Source organism: Cryptomeria japonica, chromosome 1, assembly GCF_030272615.1.
Source record: "Cryptomeria japonica chromosome 1, Sugi_1.0, whole genome shotgun sequence".
Classification (NCBI taxonomy): domain Eukaryota; kingdom Viridiplantae; phylum Streptophyta; class Pinopsida; order Cupressales; family Cupressaceae; genus Cryptomeria; species Cryptomeria japonica.
Window position 1 is genome coordinate 191,019,653 of NC_081405.1, and position 19,356 is coordinate 191,039,008.

Here is a 19,356-nt window from a genome sequence, read left to right on the forward strand (position 1 = left end):
CTATCAAAACAAGCATGACTTGCCATTTCATAAGCAAAAGCGAATACAGAAATTAAACTCGCATGGGCAATAATCAGAAAAGGCAATATTTTCTCAAATTGATTTAATCATTAAAAGTCGATCAAGTTTTCTACAAGATCCAAATCAGATTATAGTTATCTACCTCATCAAGGGATAAGTTGCTCTTAGTTTTCTAACTCTCTAAGGTTCAAAGCATTGAACAGACATATAAAGCCGTAAAGAGTCCTTAAACCAAATTCATATTACTGAAACTTAGACAACCATTAAACAATTAAATAAGATATTAAATCTCCAACAAAACATCATTAACATACTGGTCCAAAGCCAACCTCTACAGTTTCATATTTTCAAGTCTAGATGCATAATACGGATCACGAAATATAATTATAAAAAGAGAATCTAATGAAGCTAATCATTTCCAAAAGCACATCGTTTCAATTTCTATGATCAATGGTAAAATATCTCACTTACTTCTCAATTACTCAAATGATATGTTCTAAGATAATATTTAACATCATCAAATAGTAATTACATCGTATTTCAACGATTTTCCAATAACACATTATTCTATTTTGTTTTTAAACAATAATACCTCAATTAGCCAAATGCTCTAATCATCTAGAAGGTAAGATCTAGATTTATTAATCCAAGATCAATAAGAATATAAACAACAATATTCAATTGCGAAATAACAGTTGTAGAACTTAATTAGACAGAGGGCATAAGTCACGAAATGAAGTTGAATGACAATTAACCTATAAACTCCATTATAAAATTAATCAATATCAACTAGCATTTGCCACTATTATGCCGCCTTAATCAAGATTAAGAACTAATTAAAACTCAGCATTAAAATAACATACATTAAAATGATATTACATATCATATGCATTTTTTTTTTTTGAATACTAAAAAAAAATACATTAAAAAAAAACATTTAAAAACTATGATTTAAAACAACAAACAAAAAAATGCATTTAAAAAAACGAGGCGAGGGCGGGCCGTGCCCTAGCCGCAGTGCCGAGAAGGCTCGCGGGCGGTGCCACGATGGTGCTCGCAGGTCCCGCGGCGCCCTGCGGCCACCGCGGTCCCTGCGGCCACCATCGTGGGCCGCAGCCGCAGTGTTCGCTGAGCGGGAGAAGGGGGACGAGCGGGGGAGGGGAGGAGGAGTGGGTGGAGCTCCGCTCCCCGCCTTCCAACCCCAAACCAAGGGTTAAAAACAAACACGCCCAGTCCACTCCATTAAAAATAAACAACGCATAGTTCGATGATAGAATGTATTATTTTTTTTTTTAAAACACACAGTTCGGAAATTAACACAAACGCCTAGTTCGATATGAAAATAAATGTTTTCTTTTCCCCTTTTAAACACAGTTCAAACTTCTAAAAACAAAACGCCACTACAAAGCTTGATAATGAATTTCGATTCAATATAAATTCGGATTAAACGAACTGCGTTTGAAAACATATTTTCTTGATGGTTTTTCATCCTTTCCAATAATAGAGGGTTTCAAACACCCAAATAGCAATGAGGAATAACACACCTCAATTAAAATCTCCAGCCAAACTCATAATGGACAATCAACTTGATTTTTCAATAACAGAATCATTTCTTTCAACCAGAACAGTAATTTCTTTTGGCAATAAGAAAAACAATTCAAAATCCTACCTTCATACGCAATCCTGGAATAGCTGAAGGAGAGCCCACCTGTCAGATCCAGCAAAACTGCCTCCTCTCCAAAAACCCCCAAATTTCATCTCCAAAATTTCTTTCCAACCAAAAATTCTCCAAAATGTCCATCCTCCCCAATTTTCCCCAAATTTTGGGTTATATGGAAGAGTTGACCAAAAATTCTATTTTTGAAATTAAAATTTTTATTTACAAATAATTCACAAAATTAATCCTTTCTAACTATCACAACAAATTGACTTGCTTTTCAATTCCAAAATCGATTTCTTCCTCTAATTCAATTTAACCTTTCTAATTACAGAAGCCAACAGAATACAATTAAATCTATTGCGATAAAATATAAAACTTTCTTTTCAACAGCATATACAAAATGCATTTAATATTCAAAATCAATCATTTAATCGAACTTACTCCCAATTTAAAACGAGCAATCCAATATCAACGAAAATCGCATAACGAAAACCCGATTAATTTAATCCATTAATCTTCAATGCACAAACGCATATATTTAATAAAGAAAATTACTAAGGACTAATTAATCAATTTAACCATGCACACCAAGCACGCAAACCGAGAAGGTCAACCAAACAGACGACTCGCAAACCCAAACAAAAAGGGATTACCGACGACAACTGACGATGCTCACTTGAGCACGACTAAGGTCAACTAGGGTCTTACGACCACCTAATCCAACTCTAAGGATTAAAGAGGTACACTCAAACCTGCAAATCCAGGTGAAGACGAACCTCACACTCATGCGGCATTGTACCTGAAATTTCCTGCAACCAATAGTCATATATGCATACATATATAGAATTTAATGAAAGCATTAGTCCGATACTAAAATCACGAGATAGGAACACTTACCAACTTGCATACAACTAGTATGAAAATCACATCAATAGCTATGCGTTAAATCAACATCTGACTATAACATTATATTAAGGTAAACTAACCAAGATTAAACCAAGATTAGAGATTGATTAGGGCAGGGGTACTACATAAATCATTACAAATATTTGCAACTTTACATCTGGAATGTTATAGCAGATTCTATGTGCTCAAAATGATATTATCTTGCTTATAGCATACCTTGATAATCCATATATTAACTCAGTAAACCCTTCTGTTTACTCTGTTCCTTGACTGTTCTCTGAAATCCTTCTTGGTGACCTTTGAGTTTCTCTGTAACAATCATAACACTTTGTGCTTTCTTATGTATCACACATGTCTTACTTCATACACCTCTGTGTCTCTCACTCTATCTATACATGTATATATCTAATCTCAATCCATGTTGTATAAATAGATCTCTTATGTCGGTGATCTGATTCATTGCTTTGATCTTACAAACATGATTTATCGAATGAATAACCATGCAAAATATTTCATTGGCTAGATGACCTCAAAATCATACACAATCTTTAAGTGCAATTTCCAATGTGATAACGGTTACTTGTTCCTCAATCTTTGTAACACGTTTCCCATATATGTCCAGGTTCAGTGAATCCGGTAACACGTTTCACTCGGTGTGTGTTCACTTGGTATATCATTCTTGTTGCTCGGTAGACATAGAGTGTTACTCGATAGAGTGTTCGGTGTATACTACGCTCTGAGACTACTTGCTTCTTTAACCGACTGCACTGTGCTTACCGACTGTAAGATTCAGTAGAAGTAATCGACTAGAATATATAGAATAACTTTGAACATAAGACTAATGGCAATCTTAGTAAGTAGTAACAATCTCCCCTTTTGACATTAGTTGAGACGTTTGACAAAAACTACTTTCAAAGTTATAACTCAAAAATCTATATACTATAAAATTTGACTAAACTGACAATATATACATTTGTCAATGAAATAGTATATTCAAATATACTCCCCTTATCAATATATTGTTCATAACTCTGATTTTGCATACTCGGTGATCAATGTTCTGTGTACTGCTCTTGGTCTTGCTTACTTCTCTATTCACTGCTTGGTATACTCCCCCTGTATACTACATTTCCCTGTATACTTTGATACTATACTCACTCCCCATTTTTGACAAACATCAAAATTTAGTTACCATTTGGTGGAGGCAACTGGTCAAAGATGGATTTATACTTTGTCCTTGCTTCAGTGAGGGCGACAGAGAGTGCATCCTTGACACTGTCCATTAAAGAATTTTGTGTGTGAATGTCAGCCAATAGAGAGATTAAGACATCTAATGTGCTTCCCTCTTGTATAGTAGATAGGTAAGTGGTTCGGTTGATCTGTTTTTGAACGGAGGACAAGTGTGGAATGAATAAGGTTTGAAGAGTCATAATGTCCATCCTTATTTTGTGCTCTTTATTCCTGAGTTCCAATTGTTGAGCCATGAGCTGTTGTAACTTTGTATAAAAATTCTGAACAGAATTGGGCTTAGTGATCAACTTATTTGAGAGATCGGTGATCTCTTTCTCAATTGCTTCTATTTTATTTTTGATATCTTTAATGAATAAAAAGAATGTACAGAGTTTCTGAAATAAATAAAGAATGTGCTTGAGTTGAGGGGACAACTCAATAATAAATTTGACAAGTTTAACTTTGCCAAGAGCAATAGCTTTATGTACCTCTTCAATTTTTTTTGCAGTGAGCTCTTTGTCCTTTAACTTTCTCAAATATTTAGATGCATCTACTCCAGATGTCTTTATCCGATTGAGGAGTTCATCCAGTTGAATATGGATGGCTACATCTGTTGACACTGTAGCTGCAGGTAGCATATCTGATAATAGTGTATTTACCTTTTGAAGTACTTTATTTTTCTTTTGTATGGCCATTTGTTTTTCCTGTTCGGCCTTTGCTTTGCATAGTTCACCAAATTCAATTAGTGCTTGCCCTTTTAATTTTGATATGTCTACATTGGGCAACACTATTGGTTTTGATATATCAACCTTGAAACTATGCTTTTTTATCTTCTTTTCTTTAGATTTGGCCAGTTGAACCAATACAATAGCTTGGGAGGCTTGTGGATCCTTGGTAGGTTGCTTAGTGGAGGCAACACTTTTTGTCGGTTTCTTTAGCCTTTGCTGAGTCCTTCGGTGGTTTGGTGCTCGGGGTCTTAGTTGCAACATTTTCAGTGTTAGGAGGATCCTGAGAGGTCTGTTCCTTGGTAGCCTAAGGAGTAGCTTCTCCTTCTGTAGACTTGTGAACCTCTGCACCTTGTTCAATATCCTAAGGGGCCTCAGTTACAGCAGAATGAGTGACTGGAGGATAAGGCTGAACTTGTTCCAAAACTGACTCACGGGATACCAGTTTTGCATAGGCATTGCCTTCTATCATTTATTGTTCAGGTACCTCAGTGTCCGTGATGTCTTCATCAATTTGTATGGTGTCAGCAGGGTCTTGCTTGGTGACATTAGGATCTTGCTCAGTGATATCAACAATTTCAACTATAGCTTGCTCACCAGTATCCTTGATTCTAAATATTTCCTGCCACTTTTCTTTTGTCTCATTTTCTACTTCAATATATAGACCATTCATCAATTTTAAGGCTCTTTGCTTGATGAGGAACTTTGTGTTGTAGGTTGTCAGATGTTCTTTTATTTCAATTATCGACATGTCTGGAAAGAGATGTACCAGACTTATTTCTCTAATCTATTTTTCCAAGTCCATTGCATATTTCCACCTATTATCAATATGCAAATATAATTCATTTGGAAGTGACTTAGATAATTCCAATGGAGCCAATCAAAATTTCAATAGTGTGCAGATAACAGCTTCTTCTATTTGTCTCTTTTCATCATCAGATCTGGATTCATATTTTACATATCTGAATGATCCAAATCCACCATATTCTTTCAAATTAGCACAAAAATTTTCAACACTATGTACATTTACCTTCTTTCTCTTGACAATCTGAAATTTGTTAGCATCTTCAGACTTGGTGTCACTAGACTCTTTTGCCAAAATGAGTCTCCAAGTAGATTTCTTATAGGTCTTTGTTACCTTAGGAACAACAACAGTCTTTGGTTTCTTACTCGGTGACACTGCAGATGCTCTTGTGTTTGGGCTCTTTACTGAGGGAGTCGGTGATGCCTTTGATGTGTCCTATTTCTTTCTCTTCATAACTTTCCCTTTAGGCAACTCGGTGCTTAGTGTAATAGCAGCCTCTTGGGCTTCTGATTCTTCTTCAGTGATTACTAGTGTGCCCTTGATAGGTGTGGAGGAAGAACCTTCTCCAAATTTCTCTGATAGTGCCTTGATCATCTTTGTTACTTTTCTTGTAGCTTTTGGTACTACAATGCTCATCTTTACTTTCTCCTTCACTTCTTCATATGTTCCATACCTCAACTCGGTAGCATGCCTTGGTAGTGTAAGAAAGGCATCTATCTGCTGTTGTGTGATGTCAAAGTCACCCTCATAACCCATAGGTGGCAAAGATTGAGTTCTTGGTTCCACAGCATTCACATAACAGTAATTAGTGTCTACTTCAAAACATGTCATCTTTGTATTTTTCCACTAGCTAGGGTGGAATTCTATACCTGTTATGCATCTTCTCTTGAAACTTGCTGAAATAATCATCCATAATATCATTGAAGTTGTCACCTAGACGTTTGATAAAGCCATTGATTTGATGGGTGACTGGTCGGTTTAGCTCCCAAACAACTTTACTAACTGTTGGAAAGAATTTTTCAAAATAGAAAAACATGCATAATAACAGTGATCCAAACTTTAGTGTATTAGCCGAGTTTTTCTTCTTCGGCTTCCTAATGGTGTTCAGATTCTCAAATAGGTTTTTCAGCAATACTTCACAAAGATCAATTTTCATTCCCTTTTTCACAATTTTGTATGCTAAGTTGACTGCTAAACAGGGTACACTGTTTTCCCTTGCCGATTGGAAGAAACAATAACCTATCACTCTAATAGCAAACTTTAGTTCTGCATCATTGACATTGTTCAATTTCAGTTCTCTGCAATTTGATTCCACTTCGGTTAAGGTGATCAATTCCTTTTGTGTTATCATCTTCTGAGCTCAGGCATGATCATAAGTAGGATAACTGGTGATCAGATGAATGATTTCCTTGGTAATTTTGAATGGTTGCTCCTCTAACCACATAAAATCATCGTGAAGTCTACTCAGAACAAACTTGACCCATTGGGGTTTGAAGACACGGGGATAGGTTAGGGCTTCAGTCAATCCCTTGATCTTAATGTGCTCATACTTGCTATCCAATTTCCCATTGGTGCACAATTCATCATAGGTGTCTTTGATTTCAACATGACCTAGTTCTTCAACTCGACATTTGGTGAAGAATTTGACATCCTCAACTAGTAAAACTCTATCCGAGATGAGTGAAAATGCAGTTTTGTCATCCGGTTCTGATGCTACTTTGGGAGTTAGAGAGTATTTTAGTGAGGGTTTTTCAACATTCTTAACAACAATGGGTTCTAGGATCTTCGATGTCATTGTAGATTTCAGATAGAAATTATCAAAAAGATCCTTATGGTTTAAAAACTTTGAAATGACATATGCTTTTCCTCTTAACAAATATGAAATAGAAATCTTCAACAGATATGATCGATAAACCAGCTTAACAATGCATTGAGATTGATGTAAATACCTTGAATTTCACCTCGGAGGAGGTTTGATCACCTTTGATTCGCTTTGTTATGCTCTCTTGAAAACTTGGTAAGTGAAAAATGACCGCGTAAATGCTTTAAGTACACAATATACCTTATCGGGCTCCGTGCAGGTTAGGTTAAAACATTAAATGCACTCGGTTTCACTAAACTGATTTACTCTCCTTTTTCCGCTTTAACTGAGTAACCAGATTTCCTTCATTTACCGACTAGACAGGCTTCCTGTAGTTACTGACTTGACAGTTTTCCTATATAGTGCTTTCAAAAGACTTTGATAGAACTTCAAACTTACTAATACATCTTAGTTATGCATATTTTGAATTAAGTACATAATAAAGTAGGAACTGTTAAGATTTAATCTTTTGAGAGAATGCAGTCCCTTCATACCTTTACTGATTAATTTGGAATAGGTGCACCTAACTCGATAGGTAAGGTGCTTTCTTCATTTGACACAATTTCCTTCTTTTTCCAAATCATCTGTAATTTGCCTTTTATTTCTTCAATGTCTCCTCTAGGTTGATCTTTGCAATCTCCAACCAAGTGTCCAACTTTGTGACAATGAAAACATGCCATACCAGGATCTCTCCATGATCTTCAGTTGTTCATTCCAAATCTTATAAAGTAGTTGGCACTTATATGTCCATATCTTTTACAACATTCACACCATATCCTTGTATTGTAATCCCATGGTACTACAACATATGGTCGGTTAAGTTCTCTGTGAGTTTGGTAGCTTCTAGTATTTGCTCGGTGTGTAGACCACATATAGTTCTTTTTCTTAAACCAACACTTCTCGATACTGTGTCCATATCTATTGAAGTTTTTACAAAACCATTTGAATTTTGCCTTCTTATAATTACTAGCAGACTTTGCCCTATGGTGGTTAAATGTATGACCATATTTATTGCAATTGTAACAATAACCATTGGATTTAGTGACATTTGGTTGCTTACCTTTTCTGATTTGGCACATGTTGGCAGTATGACCTTGATTTCCACAGTAGTTACAAATAGGCTTCTTTCTTTTGATGTTCTTTTTGTTTCCAGCTTGCTTTGATGATTCTCCTCTCTTAGTAGTATGAATTCCCTTCTCGGTAGAGTCTTTTCCTTTGTAACCGAGTCCTGCATCTTTGTTGGGTCTTCTTGTATTCAGTTGCTCATCCAACATCTTTGATGCTTCATAACTCTTCTTCAGTGTTTCTTTGGATTTCTTTTCTATTTCAAGTTCATTGTCAACCTTGATACTTCAAGTTTCAATGCTTGATTCTCATCATCTTTCAGATTTGCTTCATGATGTGCATAACCTAGTTGATCTGACAGATTATGTTGAATCCCAGTCAATCTTATGATTTTATCATTCTTTTCAGATACTAATGCTTCAAGTTCTTGTTTCTCTCTTTCTAGATCTCTTACTTTATCCTCAGCTGTCCTCAATGCATCAAGATTTTCAGTCATCTGTATGCTGAAATGCTCATGTTCTCTTTTCATTGCTTTTAGTTGATCAGTCAGTGCTTTGTTCTTTTCTTTCAACACTTCAATCATTTCTTCAGTCTCTTCAGACATACTGTTCTTAGATGATGTCTCAATTTGTTCCACTAACTCTTGAGAGTCCTACAAATCATCTGATAATCTTCTTCTCACTTTTAATAATTTTTGCATTTGTCTTTGCATGTCTGCAATCACTTGATTAGCATGATCCAACTCTTCTTGCAGATATACAATTCTCCAAGATTGTTTATAGCCTTCCATTGATAAGATCTTTCTCTTTAGGAAGTTAAACCCTTTTCCAAGATTGAGGCTCTGATACCAATTGTTAAGCCCAATATGGAAAACTAATGTACTGAGAGGGGAGGGGTGAATCAGTACTTCAAAACTTTTCTTCAACAATAACTTTACTGTTATGCATAAACCAAATAGTGTAGTAACATAATATAAATATAAAACAAATAGATAACAATCATACATGATTCACTCCATAACTCATATATTTTGGTTACGCAAAAACTCTTGGTTAGAGAGAAAAATTGCGGTGGGGATGGCACCCACAACTTCACTACTGCAATAATAAAGGTTGCTCGGTTAGAGCTACATGTTTAGCTATTTCTGATAGCTTACCCTATTAGAAGTATCAAGATCTATTAGATCTACCTTGCTAAAGGATTTTACAACACTTATTTTAAATGTTGCACCTGGTTAGAGGCTTTACAATTTATAGACTTAGTTAGAGTCTTTTACCCTGTTAAAGGTTTCTCTTACAACTTCAAAATATTACAATAAATCATTACAAATATTTGCAACTTTACATTTGGAATGTTATAGCAGATTCTATGTGCTCAAAATGATATTACCTTGCTTATAGCATACCTTGGTAATCCATATATTAACTCAGTAAACCCTTCTGTTTACTCTGTTCCTTGACTGTTCTCTGAAATCCTTCTTGGTGACCTTTGAGTTTCTCTATAATAGTCATAACACTTTGTGCTTTCTTATGTATCACACATGTCTTACTTCATACACCTCTGTGTCTCTCACTCTGTCTCTACATGTATATATCTAGTCTCAATCCATGTTGTATAAATAGATCTCTTATGTCGGTGATCTGATTTATTGCTTTGATCTTACAAACATGATTTATCAAATGAATAGCCATGCAAAATATTTCATTGGTTAGATGACCTCAAAATCATACACAATCTTTAAGTGCAATTTCCAATGTGATAGTGGTTACTTGTTCCTCGATCTTTGTAACACGTTTCCCATATATGTCCAGGTTCAGTGAATTTGGTAACATGTTTCACTCGGTGTATGTTCACTCGGTATATCATTCTTGTTGCTCGGTAGACATAGAGTGTTACTCGGTAGAGTGTTCGGTGTATACTGCAGTCTAAGACTACTTGCTTCTTTAACTGACTGCACTGTGCTTACTGACTTTAAGATTCAGTAGAAGTAACCGACTAGAATATATAGAATAACTTTGAACATAAGACTAATGGAAATCTTAGTACGTAGTAACACTGGATGCCAGTATGCTTCATTGTCGGTGTAAACTAGATGTCGATGAATGATGTCTGTGTTGCTAGTGAACCTGTAGAATCCTATTACCATTTGGTTTCCATCAATGATAACATCAACCATTCTCATATGAGTGTAGAATGCTAATAATCTCCCCCTTCGGAATTAATGGCAACACTCGTGAGAAAAATCCAAAAATTGTTGTCCAAAAACTGATCCCAAAAAAAGGAGTGTGCTCCCCCTGAGCAAGTGGTTTTTTCTGTGCATTTTCTTCCATATATTTTTCTCCATACTACTCCCCCTTTGACATCAATGACAAAGGATGTCAAAAATAATCAAAGAATACAAAAATTCTACCTCAACTTGTAACCGATTGTTTACAATTTTAAAGATATCTGCCAATATTAGATTCAGGCTTTGCGTGAATTTATTAATGTCAGAGATAATGGTTTTTGTCTGCTCGATCATGTTGGTCAGATAATGCATCTATTTCTTCGGTGATCATTCTCCTTGAATTAATGCTTTAGATAGCTCAACCCACTGAGTTATAAGACTGTCCAATTTTGGACCAAGTTTGTTTTTTAGCTCCTGGGCCTTCAACTTTATCCTGTCTTTTTCCTACTCCAATTTCTCTATCTTTTCCTCAAAAACTGCCATCTTTTGATCAAGAATTGAAGTAAGTTCTAAAGAACCTATCATATTATCTGCTATGTTATCTATCTCCTTTTGTGTTTCCTTAATCTTCTCATCAATGTCTTTAGTTAGGTGGTGAGTCTTTCAAGCTTCCTTATACAATTCTTTGTATTCCAAAATTGTGGAAGAAACTACCGGTAATAAGGAATCAATATGCTTAGTATAGTCCTTGATAGTTTTCTCAAAGACTTCACCTTTTTCTTTATTTACCCTTTCCTTAATGGTTTCTTCATTGATCTTATCTACAGCTAGAACATTTGAAGCAATAAATTTGGACAATGCATCCAATTTACTCAAAGAACCATCAATATGATCTAACTTACATGTAGGTGCAATTATTTTCAAAATAGGCAGTGTATCATCAATGGCCTTGTATGCTAAGGCATTGCACTCTGTGATTCTCTTAATTGAATCCAAAAGAACATCTGTTACATTTGTAGGTCGTAAATCTGTAGTGGATGTGCTTGGTTCTCCAATAAATTTCTTTTCCACAGATACTTGACCAATTACCTTAACAATTTCTTCCTTGTTACCATCATTTATTTCCTCTTTATTTACTATTGCTACCAGTTTCTCACTCTATGTTATTACCTCTGCATCTACTAGTTTCTCAGTGTCAGACTTCTTAGCTTCTACTGGTATTTCAATATTCTGGGAGTCAGCAGTGTTAACCAGTAACTTAGAGATCTCAATGTTTGTAGCATCAATTGTCTTAACCTCTACAGTCTCTTTATCCATAACAATATTAACATCCTATGTATCTACATTCATAGTAAAGAGAATGTTAGAATCTAGATAAGTATCATCATGAGTTATTTCTTCAACCTCCTTCTTCGGTTGACTGTATATATGTACCAATATTCCTGAAGTTATTGGTAAGGTGTCCTGTGCCAATGGAGAAAGGTTATCTATGACCTTTATAACAAGCACACTACCAATTTTGCTTTTACCTTTGTCCTTTTGATATACCTTCACAAAAGATTTATCCATTTTTTGTCTCTCCCTTTCCTCTTTCTTTTCTTTTTCAATAAAAAATATGTCCCATTTGTCTATAGTTTCATCAGCTATCTCTTTCACTATTCCTGCCATTAGGTTGACCTATCGATGACCACTCATAAAAACTGACCAGTTGGCTTTAGCAATTAGTTCATCAATCTCTTCTCTGGAATTAATAGGGTGAACAACCAACAATGCTTCAACCTTTAACTTTTTGTCCAATTCCATAACTGACATTCTTTTAGCCTCTAATCTTATGTATGTCATTAGGTAGATCATCTACAACCTCAATCAAAACTTTCTTGTAGATGTCAAGATGCAAAATGATGCTCTCCTCTATTGTGTCCTTATCAGAATCCTTGAATGAATGATAAATTTTATTCACATTGCAAAGATTACCATCTTGAGTTATCTCATTTACCAATTCCTCTAGTGTAAGGGTATCTGGTGCCTTAGGTTGTTTCTTCTTTGGAGTTAGCTTCTTCTCAGGCTCTCTTGCAACCTGCTTCTTCTTCCTTAATGTTCTTGCCTTTTTAGGAGAAGGAGAAGGTACCAGTGAGGGTTTCCTTTTCCTCCTTTCAACTCTCTTGAATTTTTCTACCTTACCACTATCTATATCAGAAGAAGTGACAACTAGTGAAACATGAGCTACTACTTCCACTCCTTCCAGTTCAATAGTAGAAATACCACTCAAGTTCATCACATTTTCCTTAACTTCTTTAGCCATCTTGGATGCATCTCTGATGAATTTTTCTCTTCTTTTGCATCGAAAAAACACTCTCAATAGTCTCAACACTGCCAAAAATTTCTTATGAAGGTTCCCTTGGTGCATCAAGAAGTGTCTTAGCATAAGCCTCAAGAATATTCAGATCAACTTCATATCCCATCTCTATTATCCAAATAGTTCTAGGAGTAACAACTTCCATCCATGTTTCATCTCTTTTGATTACAAAACAAATTTACTTGTCATACTTATCCACAATGCTCTATGGTATCCTTTCTCTAGCCTTCATTTGGGTTTGGAAGTTTTCGAAATAGGCTTTTACCATGTCATCACTGTTAGCACCAATTCTGGTAATAGCTTCCATGATATGTCTACCTACCAGGATGTCATATGCAAAGTTCTTGTGACCAATGCTAAGTATCTCCTTTGTGAAATAAATTATTAAACACACAAGTAGATTTCCAAAATGGAATGTTCCCTTCTTGTCACCCTTAATCTTCTTTAAGTTATCTAGAAATTCATCCTTAAGCCACTTAGAGATGTCAATTTTAGCATTTTTCTTAACCATCTCATATGCACTATGAATACACAAACTAGAAACAAAATTTAACCTATTTGCATGTGTAACCTTGTATCCAAATACCATGCTCACATATTTAACATTTGCATTAGTGATATCATTAACCTTAAGAGATTTGTTGTCAAATGTAGCTCCGGTTAGGTCCATAACACCCTTGTTTGGTATCTTCTTATTTTTATCAGGTCTAGTACCAGTTGAGGGTAAACCAGTAACTACCTTGATTGTCTCCTTACTAATTTTAAAAATAGAGTCTATCCACATAAACTCCTCATGAACTCTACTCAATACAAGATGAACTATCTTATCCGGAAATTTAGGAATGTTCAAAATTTCAACAAATCCTACATCCTTAAAAATCTTATGCTCTGGCTTGACTAAACCTTGTTCATCTGTTATAATATTTATGTACATGTTCTTCATTTCATCTGACCCTAAATTCTCTATGTTGCAGTGAATATAAATCATTGAGTCTTCAGAAAAAGAAATGCCCTTCGGAGTCTTAGAAAAGGCTCCGATGGAATCATCTTGCTTAGCAATCTCAGGGATGATTTTAAACATGGGTCTAGGGTGCTTAATGTTTTCTACCATAGTAGGGTTTGCAATAAATTCAGGTGGAGAAGATGAAGATGCCATTTCGAAAGATAAATATCTTTTGACTTGAAATCCTTGAATGCCTGAAAACACCTTGCTGCTTCACCTTAGAATGCCTTTGCTCTCTTTTTGTGCTCTTTGAATGCTTGGTGGATTGAAATGAGGGTTTTTCCGGTGTTTTAAAATAAAAAATCCTTCATCAACTGCATTAAATGCTTGCCAGTTAAGTGAAATCTTAACATATCTGCTGATAAAGAAGAAATATAACTTCTCACCATCAACCGAGGGTAGAATGCATAATTTCCAATTTTCTACCATATCCTCTAAGGATTATTCCTTAGTTAGATGAAGAATCTCCTACTGGTGGAGGATTGCTCTATTCTACCAGTACAGAGATAGATTCATCAACTCTCTGATCTCTCTTCTTAATCCATTGTTTTGAAAATTATTGCTTTATTTCGTTTACTTTTCTTTTCCTTTCTCATTAGATCCTTTATTGTTTGTCGGTATAGTCTTGCTTCTACAAAATTTTACAATATGCCTAATCTTGTTACATGCATAACAAGTTATATTGTTCCTTTGAATAGCCTTTCCATATCCTTTACCGGTTTGTGTTCTGCATTGATTAGATATATGTCCAAATCTACCACAAACATAGCATTTCACATTAATTCTGCAATTTTCTGAGTTATGAGCAACTTTATTGCATTTGGAACATTGACCGGTGGGTAAATTTGTATTCTGATTATTTCTAAATCTACACTGATTTTCTCTATGACCAAATTTGTTGCAGTTAAAACATTTTCAATTAAATTTATAAGCATTAGGCTATCTTACCAGTTTGTTGTGATCTTGATTATTTGCTGTCCCAGAACTTTCTCCATGCTCAAATCCAAGTCCAATTGTATCTCCATCAGATTTCTATCTTTTCAGCATGTCATCAAGCCTTTCTGAACTTTTCTTGAATTTGTCTTTGTGTTCATTTGTAGTGATCAACTCATTTTCCAAAATGCCAATTTGTCTCCTAATCTCCTCTTTATCATGTTGCATGTGAATCAGATCTATTTTTAGCATATCATTCTCATGACAAAGTCTTAGATTTTCATTTGCTCCATCATTAAGTCTCCTAGTCAAGTCTTCTCCATTCTTCTTCCTATCTTCAATATCCTTACATAGCCTCATGGTTAAATTTTGCATTTCATTCCTCATGTTAGTGTTCTCTTGCCTCAACTTCTCTGCAATATCTCTAAGAGTTTCCTTTTCATCATCATGTTTCTACATTTTCTCATGAAGTTTCTTCCTCTTGTTTTGTGCTATAACCATGTTCTCCTGAAGTCCTTTAATAAATTCATGCACAGTCCTCAGATCATCTTCAAGTTTGATACTCTTTAATTTTTATTCATCAAAATCTTCAAAAGCTCCTTCCAACTGTTTTCTCAAACTCTCCATCAATACTGGTTTCAGAATCTTCCTCAAGCTATTAGGCTTTTGCAAATAGAGGACCAATCTCTGATACTAATTGTTAGATGCAATGACAGTCCCAAAGACACTAAGAGGGGGGCGGGGGGGTGAATCAGTGTCTAATCGGTTAATGGAATATTTGAACTTATTTATAAATTTACAACCCAAATAAATGTAACGCTAAACAAGTAATAATGCAACAAAGAGAAATAATAGAGACCACATAAATGCACACCATAACACAAGATATTTTGGCGAGAAAACCTGGTGAGGGAAAAACCTCAGTGGGATTTGTGACCCATAATATTTACTCACTGGCCAATATGAATAAATATTATTTACAATAGGGACTTGCACGTGCAGGAAGGCCAACAACCTAGAGCTCACTTCTCAATGAAAGAGTCTCACTAACTACAAAATGGATAATTAAATTCAAGACAATATACTGCTCAAAATAGCATCTGCAATGCTTGATTCAGTACCAGTTTAAGCTCTGTTAGAAACCTTAACCAAAAACCTATTAGTGAATGATATTCACTTACATAACCTATCTGCCTTATTACAAAATATTTTCGCTATCTTTTACATAATACCATTACATAATTGCCTCTCTATGCTATATCAAAAATGACCTATAAGATCTAATACATATATGAGTATTTACAATACATCATGTCGGCTTTACAAATAATTACATTATAATACAATAAACAAAACTTGTCTCATGTCGGCCTGGATGCCGGTATGCTTCATTGCAGGTGTAAACTAGATGTCAGTGAATGATGTTTGCATTACTGGTGAACCTGTAGAATCTTGTTACCAGTTGGTTGCCATCAATGATAACATCAATCATTCTCATGTGAGTGTAGAATGCCAACAGGCACATGATAGTAAGTTTGAGATTAGACAATGCAACATGGAGATATGATCACTTTCTATGAGAAATGAAAGTGTAGTCATGATAGTATTTTTTAGTAGATTGGACTACCATAAACATGCACACGGAAATGACTAAAGGGTGGTAGTTTCAGTTAAGTGAACTTCAAGTTAGAATGCAAGTTCTTAGTATCATTCATCAATTCAGGCATTAGTTTTTAGAGAAAATATGGATTTCTAAGTTCATTATTAGTTTGAGGCCTGAAAAAGTGGAGTTTTGAGGATAATTTTTCTACATCAGTTAGAAGCCCCTAATAGGTCATACATGAGACAAGATGTATTTTAGATAATTTAACAACTAAGTTACCGATTTGGGTACGTATGCAAATACAAAATCGGGTACAGATTCACAAAATCGACAAAAAAAAATCCTTGGGTATGGGTAAGGGTACGTCCGTACACACACACACACATATATGACATAAAATCTACTCCAATGATATAAAAGTAGCTGAGAGAAAATGTAATCTTGAATTTATTTAGTTTATGATAGACTGAAATGAAATCAAAGTAAACACCCATACAATGAATTGCATAGATGCAGAAACTAATTTGATTAATGATGATCAATTAGGTCTTGAAACCCTCAGAAAAATATTGATAATACCAGATCTAGTCATCAAGATAGTAGGATGACAAAATCTAGTGATAAATAATGCCACTATAACTATTGGAAGATCTCGGAGCTGATTATTAGTCAATATGATAACTAGTTGACCAATAAGAAATTACTAATAGCAGTTTCACATCCTTATGACAGTATGAAGAAATCAACAAAAATAGAAATAAAGATCAGATTCCACCAATGATGACAGGATGTGTATTTATGACAATTGCAATTTGAATAGCAGTTTGGGTTAGATCACACCCCTTACAAAAGGTTGTAGCGTATATGAGATAGCAATTTAAATTGTACACTTTGCAGCTAGCACTACTTTATTAATTTGCTCCAAAATTAGGCACAACAGATTATGAATAATCACTAAAGACCCAGCCACCTAAGTAGGATCGTGGAGGAATCCAAGGGGAATCAGGCTCGAACCAGGACCTAGGTAGAATCAAAATCAAGATCTAGGGGTTTTAGTGAAGAATCAGTAACTTAGTTTAATAGTTAGTTTCTAGCAGTTCCACCTCCTTTTATGCATGCCCTTTCTTCAAATTCGACGCAAAATAAACTCAAAATGAACAATGAATGAACAAAATAAGACGGTGTGTCTATTCTAAAACAAAATGAACAAATGTTAAGGAATGAAAAGAGAAAGCATGTCTATTCTAAAACAAAATAAACTCACAAAACCAATGAGGCATGCATTCACTTGTAATGGGGAACTATCTCGTAGAAGCATGTTCACAACCTGCAACACTGAATATGTAACCTGCAAACAAGATACTTAGCATCAATAAGATTAACAATGAAGCATAGTGAAATATTCAAAAGTGCATTACTTTATTGAGCTTCTCTTTGTTTCCAGAATAGTTTAATATTCTCTACTTAATAGGGCCAACCACGTGAAGGTGGAAGCTCATTTAACCCCTCCCCCCTGCTATTATCACTCTAAATTCCCCATTAATGTCTAACATTCTTTCATCCATTAATGAAACATAACATTCAATCATTATCACGTAAAACATTAACACATAACATTCATTAACCTTCATTAACATGTAACATTCATCAACATTCATTAACACATATCATTCATCGACATTCATTAATAAGTAACATTCATCAACATTCATTAACACATATCATTCATTAACATTCATTAACACATAAAATCTAGTTATTAACATATAATAAGAATACAATCATTTCTTTTTTCTTTCTTTTTGAAGCTTGGAGGTAAAGACTAATTGGACTATCATTGTCATCATCATTTGTCCCCTCTTTAGTTCTGCCCTGTGCTCGTGATCTAGTTAATGTATGCCTAGTCTTGTACTCATGATGAGGATGCCTATGCAAATGGGGGTTTGTTGCAATAACAAAAAAATGGGTTAAATTCATGAGTTCTATTATTATGGTTACAAGTATTTCATTAATTAAAACAAAATTACAGGGGTGCTCTTTACCTGATGGGGCCACATCATCTTCCTGATCATTTTGTCTAGCCTCATCCTCAAAATCTTGAACACCCTCTAAATCCTTTGGAGTTGAAACATGAAAGGTTACATTAATCAATACACCAATTGCAATTAAATTAATTTAAAGGAATAACAGTGGTCATCTTTACCTGGTGGGGCCCCATCATGTTCCCGATGTTGTCTACCTGGATCATGCTCAACTTGCTCACCATGGTCTACATGCTCTAAAATAAAATAAGGCCTAGGTGACACTCTATCTATCTCCATCTCCTACGGGTGGCATGGTTCTTTGCTTATATTATCTGACATGATCTTTCTTCATGGGCAAAAAAAAGCGGGCTATAGAAACTTTGGTCTATAACCTTTACAAACTAAACAAAAAAATGTCGCAAGTATGGAAGTCTTCTTAGAACTAGTTATAAAGAATTTGAAATGTTAGTTATGAAATGATGTTTCAATATAATATACCAAATTGAAATACTTAAACATAGAAAAATTGCAAAACAAACCAAAACCATTGAACATTCAACACAGTAACATCATGAACATCAGTCATTGACAAATCACAAGAGCAACAACTATATTACAACTATGTCAAAGTACTCTGATAAGATCAAAGTAGTGATAAGGTCAGGAAGGTTCACAAAGATTTGAGGGATGCTATATCCTCTCTATATCACTAGGATTATCTAGAGTTTCCAAACTAGGCCAAGCAGTAAGTCAAGAGTAGCTACATTTAAAGGAGCTTCAAGGTGACCAACTCCCATCCATCTGTGATTTGGCTCGTGTAAACCAACCATCAGCTGAGTAGCTTGAAGGTGGCACTAAAATGAGACAAGGTAGATAGAGATCCTCTCAAGGTGCAGATTGGAGGATAGAAAGCTTATCAGACATTTCTTGGAGTGATAAAAAATGCAAATGTGATTGTGGCTACTTATCAAATGGTTTTAAAGATTCCTTTGAAGCA